This window comes from Echinops telfairi, unplaced genomic scaffold (assembly GCF_000313985.2).
Source record: "Echinops telfairi isolate 266 unplaced genomic scaffold, ASM31398v2 ScPeMD7_7436;HRSCAF=8474, whole genome shotgun sequence".
In the NCBI taxonomy this organism is placed as follows: Eukaryota; Metazoa; Chordata; class Mammalia; order Afrosoricida; family Tenrecidae; genus Echinops; species Echinops telfairi.
Window position 1 is genome coordinate 6,353,632 of NW_022111336.1, and position 9,762 is coordinate 6,363,393.

The 9,762-nt window shown below is 41.4% G+C and overlaps 1 pseudogene; it reads left to right on the top strand.

Annotated features, from left to right (window-relative positions):
- Positions 1–2,034: 2,034 nt before the first annotated feature.
- Positions 2,035–3,000, top strand: LOC101641567 (annotated as a pseudogene).
- The last annotated feature ends 6,762 nt before the right edge of the window (positions 3,001–9,762 follow it).

Sequence of the window (9,762 nt, forward strand, 5' to 3'; positions counted from 1 at the left end):
GTAGTCAAATTTGAGAACCACTGTAGTAGAAGAATAAGATTGACAAGGATTGATTGATGTTTAGATGTTTCTAGTCACCACATTAGAGAATCCATGTATCAAATCACCAACATAATTTTTAAATGAGACCAATTGCTTATACATAGCAAGTATGCTGTAAAATAAATTGCACATAGCCCACACATTTGCACAATATTTATAAAAAAAATTGGATGCAAAGTTGGCATATTGAAACTTGGAACAGATTTCCCCATAGGCCTAATGCAACAAATGTGTGGCAAGGGAAACCAAGCCATTCCAAAGAACCTTATTTATAACATAATGTAATTATATTACCGTATTAATAGCATTGCTTGAGTTCTGAGAAGAGTGTCCATGAGGTTCAAAATGGGAAAGAAAGGAGGTTAAAAGATGAAGGAAGGAGAATAAAGAGAAAGATAAATAGTCATACCTCTCTCTCTCTCTCTTTTTCTCTCTCTGTAATTGTAACTAGACAAAATGAATAAAATCCAATTTATTTGAGTCTATATCAACATGCTAATAACTTTTTTCAAGTTCCCTATTCCATAGAGATATTCCCCCAAATCTCCCGCATCATAATATTAAGGTTCTAATTCTGAAACTTAAGCTTTTTCTTGGTGAAAGTGAAGAAGTCTTGAAGCACTTACTGATAAAGATCAAAACATTTAGTATAGTTTATAGTTCAACATAAAAGAATCACCTCAGAACTGGACCAATTGACAGTATCATGACAGAGAGATTATTGAAGCATTGTCAAGAACTTCATTTTGCTTGGATCCACAATCAAGAGCTATGGAAGCAGCAGTCCTGAAAGCCAAGGAACTATGACATTGGGTAAATCTAATGCAAAAGAAATCTTTGGAGTGTGAAAAAGAAAAGACATGACTTTAAATATAAAAGTGCATCCAACCCAAGCCATGGTATTTCTAATTGCTGCATATGCATGCACAAGTTGGACAATAAATGAGGAACAATTGGTGATTTTTGATAATAGTGTTGGCAAAGAATATTGAATACACCATGGACTGCGAGAAGAAGAAACAAATCTGTCTTGGAAGAACTACCACCAAAATACTTCTTAAAACAAGGATGCACTTTGGACCTGTTACCCAATAGGACCAGTCCCTGGAGAAGGGCATAAGGTCTGGTAAACACAGTGAATGCAACAGTGGGCTGAAATACAGCGATGATGGTGAGGGCAGTGCAGGAACAATCCAGGAACAAGTCAGAACTGACTGGACAGCACCTGCTAACTACAATAACCTGTGAAACAAAGCAAAACAAACAGAATGCCTCTGCGATCAGGCAGCAAATGTGAGTCAGTCAATCAGAGAGAGCTCTGGTGGTGTAGTGGTTTGGCATTAGGCTGCTAACCTCAAGGTCAGCAGTTTGAACCCTCCAGCTGTTCAATGGGAGAAAAACGACGTGTAGAGGTACAGTCTTAGGAAGTACACAGAGGCAGTTCTACCCTGTCCTATAGGCTCACTATAAGTCAGAATTAACTTGATGGCAGTGAGTCTGGTGTTGAGGTCTCAAAAAGCTCGTTTGAAAATATCTACTATCTTTTAATTCCATTTCTCCATGGATGTTTTGAAGCCCTCTTGTATAAGAAAGAATAGTGTTACACATTGTTACAATGCTGTTTTTATTATGTCCCATCCAGTCAATTCAGACTCATAGCAAACTTATGTGCAAAAGAATGGAATACTACCGGGCCGTCTGCCGTCCTCACAAGTATTGCTGTGTTGGAGCCCATCATTGCAGCTGCTGTGTCAATCCATCTTGTTGAGGGTATTCCTCTTTCGTGCTGCCCTTCTGCTTTACCAATCATGGTGTTCTTTTCCAGGGACCGGACTCCCCAGATAACACATCCAAGCTGTACTTCTTCCAATACAGATTGTTTACTTTTGGCCATCAATGATACTTTCAACATGCTTCACCAGGAATGCGCGGATTCTTCTTCTATCTTCCTTATTCAATATCCAACTTTCAGGTCCCAGCCTTCCACTTGCTATGTCTTTGAACAATATATCGGACCGATGGAGGCCAAAAAAAAGTGCTGAGGTCACTGGAGGCACAGGGTGGGAGTTGCACTCGATCTTCCCTAACCACACCAGGGCAAAATATTAATGATGTGAAACACAGCAGCAAGAAGAGCAAAGCAATGAAGTCCCTGGGGAATACCAAAAAGAGATTTGAGGCCAGGGCATGGCACCCCATCAGACTCTACTGCAGTGGTTCTCAAACTTCCTAATGCCGCGACCCTTTCATACAGTTCCTCATGTTGTGGTGACCGCCAACCATAAAATTATTTTCGTTCCTACTTCATAACTGTAATTTTGCTACAGTTATTAATCGTAATGTAAATATCTGATATGCAGGAGGATAAGGGGAAGGTAGGGGGAGAAAGAGGAAACTAATCATAATAATCTACATATAACCCCCTCCCAGGGGGATGGATAACAGAAAAGTGGGTGAAGGGAGACATCGGTCAGTGGAAGACAAGAAAAAAATAATAATTTATAAATTATCAAGGGTTCATGAGGGAGGGAGAGGGAGGGAGGGGGGAAATGAGGAGCTGATGCCAAGGGCTCAAGTAGAAAGAAAATGTTTTGAAAATGATGATGGCAACAAATGTGCTTGGCACAATGAATGGGTGGATGAATTGTGAAAAGAGCCGTATGATCCCTCAATAAAATGATTTAAAAGAAAAAAAGTGTTGAGGAACAAGCCTCTGCTGAATGAGTGTAACCTGGCTTTGATTGATCTGATGCCAGACTACATGAACCTACTCGGCATGTGGGAAATCATGCTCAAGCCATAATGGTATGATTGGGTTGCTGTCTACTGCTCCTTCATCAGCTTCCTTAATTCCCAGAACTCAGAGGTTCCAAATAAATGTTGAGCAGTTTCATGTTTTCCATCTCAGTCATGGTGATGTCTTATCTGCAGAACCCTCAACACATGATGCCCCCATGATGATATGACACCTCCTCCCCAACTATTTCCTCCAGGCCTTGCCTTTTGGTTGTTGTCATGGGCATCCCTGGCTGTGGTGGTCTCAAATCTCTCAGCTGAATAGAGGAAACCTAGTCCCTTCCCTAGGTTCCCCCACTGCTTGGATGCAAGGAGACTATCCTAACTCTAAATTGGTACCCTCCTCCTACACGCTGCCTGGTGCTGATGGGACTGTGGCCCTTGTTTCTGGGCACTTCCACTTCTTTTCTTGTTGAAACAATTTAATAATAATAAAGTTTTTTCACTCTTAAAAATGTCCAACTTTCACATACATAGAGACAATGGAAAATGCCATGGCTTGCATCAGGCCCACTTTAGTCTTCAAAGTAACAGCCTTGTTTTACAATATTCAACTGTGCTTCCAAGAGCATTAATTGTGAATACAAACAAGATGGGATCCTTGACAACTGCAATCTTTCTCCATTGATCATGTTGTCACCTATTGGTCTCATTGTAAAGATTTTGTTTTTGTTTTTCTCATTGAGTTGAAGTCCATATCGAAGGCTGCAATTCTTTTTTTAGATCATTTTATTGGGGGATTTTACAACTCTTGTTACAATCCATATAGCAATTGTATCCGACACATTAGTACATATATTGCCATTGTGCTTTTCTAGACATTTACTTTCTATTGAGTCCTTGGGATCAGCTCCTCTTTTTTTTAACCCCCCCTTTGTGGCCCCCGATAGATTATAGATTATTATTTTCAAATCTCACACCGACCACTGTCTCCCTTCCCCTCTGGTTTCTGTTGTTCTTCCCTCTGGATGGCGGTGTGCGTTTATGTGCCCTTCATTGGGATTGGTATCCCCCTTTCTGTCCCACCTCTCCCCGCCTTCCCCTACCCTCTTGGCATCTCTATTCCCATTCCTGTTCCTGGGCTCTGTGTGCCATGAGCTTTATCTCTTGCCTATACCTGTGTACATGCTCCCGTACAGTCCAGAGTGGGCAGTAGCACAGGGAATCATGCTAGTGGGGGGTGAGGAGGCCTCAAGGGATCAGATGTATATTGCGTGATCCATTGGTGCTCTACTGTACCCTGATTGACTCATCACCTCCCTGTGACTCCTCTGTGGGGGAATGTTTGATTGTTGACAGATGGACTTTGGGTCTCCGCTCCAACTCCCCTCATTCTCACCGATGCTTTGTTGTTTATTTGTTATTTGTTAAAAGGCTGCGATCCTTGATCTTCATCAGCAAGTGCTTAAAACCCACCTCATTTTCAGCAAGGTTGTGTCATCTGCCTAGCTCAGGTTTTTAATAAATGTTCCTCCAATCCTGATATGTTCTTCATATAGCCCTGCTTCTCAGATGATTTGCTCAACACACAGATTGAACAAGTATGGTGAGAAGATTGTTATAATATACAAATATAATTGGGAGTATCAGACTCTAAGAGGTGCATGCTCTAAGGAATCCGTGTATCCATGTTACTGTAACACTCTGCATATCAAGCAAAAGACATCCCTATCCTTCAGTTCCCAGTTGTCTGCCAGTTTGTGAATTTAGATGTAGAACTAAAAACACCTCTCTTCCACCTGTCCCCAGCCCAAATCCCAATGTGAACAATGTATGTTATCTCGGATTAGTATTAGCAAGAAAGCAACTGAAGTTAAGTGTTGCCCATGTTGGCATGAATGATGTTGTAGTTACATAATCTGTTGTAAATTTGAGATTTAAGAGTGAAGGGGTGGAGTTTAGCCTGTCAATCAGGTCTCAGCTTGATGACCTCATTTGGAGGTGCTAAGGAGATAAATACCTGGCTGGAGGCAGGACACATGCTCACTCCCTGCCAGATATTCCTGCCGACAAGACACATGGAGCTACGCTAGAGCACTGAAGCTGAAGAAGCCACCTGGAGACCTCTGCCAAGGCTGAGATGCTTCCACTGCCACTAGATCCACAAGACTTTCCACCTACTGGCCTGTGATCTTCCTGCATTTGGTGTTATTGCATGTGTTTCATGAGTCTGAAGAGGAATTTATAGATTGGTGTCATACATACAGGCTAATCTCGCACTTATGGACTTGATCTGGACTGGGCTGGGATGTTTTCTCAATATTTAATTGCTCTTGTATATAAAGCTATTTCTCATACACATGAGTGTCTATGAATTTTGTTTCTCTAGTGAACCCAGACTAACACAAATGACTAACAGGCTATTAGATTGCTAGTAGATTGAGGTAGCAGGTCTGGATTTTCAGGTTATAGTCTATTATTTTTTATAACTCATAAATGCTCTTTTCTCTGACTTTTATCAGAGTAGATACCAGAGTGGTATTTTCAGAGAGCTTCAAGGAGGAGCAGAGAAGACCTTTGTAAGTATTGAGAGCTTGTGAATTGAGAGTGGCTAATAATCCTTCACATAGTCTAATTGTGAGAAAAAACAGGAATTTCCCATTGTTACCTAAGAGAAAACATCCTGTCATGATTTAAAATCAGAAGTCCAGGCTTCTCAAAACTCACTACTCATTAAAATTCCTTGGGGGGGGGGGGATCACTTCAGTAACTAGGTGTCATACCCAGTCAAAATAAACCAGATGCAGGCAGTTGTTATTCTAGGAGTAGATAATTCTTGCCAGGAGCATCATACTTACTCCAGTCTCTAAATTTAGCCATGCACAAAAGTTAATTCCTGCTTGCGAGAGCTTTGAAAAATATTTCTTTATTTTAACCTCATACCCTCTGACATCCAATGCCATCCCTACATCCCTAAACCTACTACTTGCCATTATGGCCCTTGATTCAAATGCAATTCCCCTTCAAATTTTTACAAACTCAAATCCCATGGATTTAAGCCCTGTTACTATGTCACTATTTGCTTTCCATCAACACTTCTTTAAAGTAAGTATTTGCATATAAAGTTATTATATTTGAAATATGTTCAAGCCACTGGAGGAGGGGGGGGATCATATTCTCCTTTTCCTGTTTTGTCTTCACATAGTGATGGTTTGACAAGTGGAAGAACAATTCTTCAAGACACATACATGATGGTAATAGAACTCCTCTACTTAAATAACAGACACTCAGAATTGATAGCTCAACCTCAGTATTGAAAATGCTGTTATAAGATGGTGTAGTGGAAGCAGGGAAGTTTGGAGAAGGGCCAGGGCAGATGGGGTATTTTACCATAAAAATTGCTTCTCAAGTAGACTAGTTTTCAGTTATTGCACTGACATGACAGACCCTGGAGGTATTTACAAGTGTTCGTCCCAGGCAGCCTTCTTGGATTAAAATATAGACACTAACTATTTGGAGTGATGTACATAATGTACTTGCGTTTGGGTATGCCTGCAGTTTGCTCACCTGTCAGAATGAAATGATCCCCATTTTCCTTAATAGCATGCCACTTTGCATGGGATCACACAGGGCAAATTTCTATGGAAGACACTATTCAAACTATGGAGACAGGGTCACAGCTATTAGCTCTTCAAGACCATGTACTGTAACAGGCTTCACCTGTTTTAAGGGAAGAGGGAAGTAAGAATTCATGAGAGCAGCCTGATGCAAATTGACTCAATGGTATTGGTTTGGTTTTCACTTATTCACCATTTCAAGAACCCTTGTAGCTAAGGATAACCATATCATGGTCATAGAGTTCATTTTGACTCATAGTGATTCTAAAGGACAGTGTAGAATTGCTCCTGTGGGTTTCTGAGACTGTAATTCTTTACAGAAACAGAAAGCCTCATCTTCCTCCCTCAGAGCTGCTGGTGGGGTTAAACCACAGATCTTGTGATTAGCAGCCCAACAAGTAACCAACTATGCCACCAGAGCTTCCCAGATGGGCACATACAAAACAGAACACATTTCTTGCAAATGAAAAATAAGCAAAGCTCTACTAGAATGAGTCTAAAAGAGATGTATCTGCTGGTCTTCTTTCCATTTCTTCTGGCCTTGAATGGCTGTCAACTTACGATCTGAAATAACAGGCCCAAAGATTCATGGAGACACCAGCCATGACATCACTGAGATAACATCCAGATTTCATATATTGTAAAAACTGTTTAGGCTACTGCTGGTGGGTTAATCTGTTCTTGGAGATGGCATCCACTCTTAACTAAAAAAGAACCTCAGACATGTCTGATCAGAGCACACTGGAGCAGATGAAGGGGGAGGAGGAGAGAGTGGAGCACATCTTGGCCCACCACGCCTTGAGGACAATGATCCCAATTAGAGCAGCCAGTCCACAGAGAGGACCACATGGTCAGTCCCACTATGAGACATGACGTCCCTCACTGACCCATGGCCCTGTGGGGGACAGCACCAGAGACACAGTGTGGGAATTGCGCCTGATCTGATCCCGCCACACCAAGGCAAAGCACTGAGGGGGTGCAGTGGAACAGCAAGGGAATGGAGCAGCAAGGTCCCCAGGGAATGCTGAAGGTGGATTTGGGGGCCAGGGCATGGTGCTCCAGCAGACTGGACTGGAGAGCACTCCTAGGGGCCAGCAAATGATCCTTGAACTAACTACAAGTTTTTATTTCTTGTTGTGTTTTGTTTTGTATTTTTTTGTCAGTGGTTTGTTGTTGTTGTCTTGTTGTATATTGTTGCTTGGTTTTGCTCTGTCTTGTTTTTGTGCATGTTGTTATCTCTGCAGGTCTGTCTACATAGCATAGGCTGGATGAACAATCTGGAGGAGAAAAAAACAGGACCGACAGTTCTGGGGGGACATGGGAGAGGGGGAGGTTGGGGGAAAGGAAGTGGTGTTAACAAATCCAGGGACAAGGGAACAAGTGATCCAAATTGGTGGTGAGGTGGGTGTGGGAGGCCTGGTAGTTCATGATCAAGGGTAATGTAACAAAGAGGAATTGCTGAAACCCTGGTGGGGACTGAGCATTATAGTGGGGCAGGAAGAAAGTCAAGGGAAATAGAGGAAAGAGTTGGGGGGCAAAGGGCATTTATAAAGGTCTAGATAAAGGCATGTACCTACGCAAATATGTTTATATATGAGGATGGGGAAATACTCTATGGGCATATATTTATAGGTTTAGTATTAAGGTAGCAGAGGATGTTGGGCCTCCACTCAAGTACTCCCTCAATTCAAGTATACTTTCTTCTGTTAAATTGGGATTCTATGATGCTCACCTTCCTGACACAACCTCTGAAGACAAAGTGGGAGAATAAGCAAATGTGGTGAAGAAAGCTGATGGTGCCCGGCTATCAAAAGATATAGCATCTGGGGTATTAAAGGCTTGAAGGCAAACAAGCAGCCATCTAGCTCAGAAGCAACAAAGCCCACATGGAAGAAGCACACCAACCTGTGCAATCATGAGGTGTCGAAGGGATCAGGTATCAGGCATCATTAGAGTAAAATATCTTATCATAGTGAATGAGTAGGGGAGTGCGGGGTGGAGACCCAAAGCCCATTTGTAGGCCACTGGACATCACCTTACAGAAGGGTATCAGGGAGGAGACAAGCCAGTCAGGGTGCGATGTAGCAACGATGAAAAATACAACTTTCCTCTAGTTCCTAAATGCTTCTTCCCTCCTCACCACCACTATCATGATCCCAAATCTACCTTGCAAGTGTGGCTAGACCAGAGGATGTACACTGGTACAGATAGGAACCGGAAACACAGGGAATCCAGGGCAGATGATCCTTTCAGGACCAGTGGTGTGAGTGGCGATACAGGGAGAGTAAAGGGAGGGTGGGTTGGAAAGGGGGAAGTGATTACAAGGATCCACATGTGACCTCCTCCCTGGGGGATGGACAACAGAAAAGTGGGTGAAGGGAGCCTTCGAACAGGGCAAGATATGGAAAAATAATAATTTATAAATTATCAAGGGTTCATGGGGGAGAGGGGCGTGGGGAAGGAGGGGAAAAATGAGGATCTGATGTAAGGGGCTTAAGTTGAGAGCAAATGTTTTGAGAATGATGAGGGCAATGAATGTACAAATGTGCTTTACACAATTGATGTATGTATGGATTGTGATAAGAGTTGTATGAACCCCTAATAAAGTGATTTTTTTAAAAGAACCTCAGAAAAATTTGGTTTTCAAGTTTTCATTTTTCTCATCATGATATATCTGGATTTGTGCTGGCAAATCTTTAATAACCAGCTTTCAATAGAAAAATACCTAAACAAATAAATAAAGAAGAAGAAAAAGGAAAAGTCCTGATTTGTAGCATTTGTCAATTTCCCTGGTGTAAACAATCCCACCGCAGTGATTTCAAAATACTAACACAATGTCACAGAAGAGATGTGCACAATTAGCTCTCATGAGCTCCAACATACCACTGGATATTTCCCTAATAACTTACTATATGGTCATAAGATTATTATAGTTCATGAACATTACGTTCAATTTCATTTTTTTTAAAGAAGAGAGTTTATACAGGGTTCAGAATTACAGAGTTTCAAGACATACTGGCAAAATTTATTGAACTGGAAGCAGATAGCATGTATTATGAGAACCTGTAATAGAAACTTAGAAATTGTCTCCAGACTCCAACCAAATATACTCATTAATTTAATATGTACACTTTCTAAGTGAGAGTCTCATTCCAGGAAAGAAGAAAATAAATTTCTCTATCATACCACAGAAATTTTAATACATAGATTTGAAAACAAAATTGCTGTCATGTTAAGTAACTTGAACAAAAATGTGTTTGGGCTCTTATAAATCTATATGGCTGTTTCTGTAACAGGGTGAGAATGGAAGATTCTCTCGTCTCCTAGTCCTGGAGAGTAAAATTTACAATATAGAGCAGCATACTTT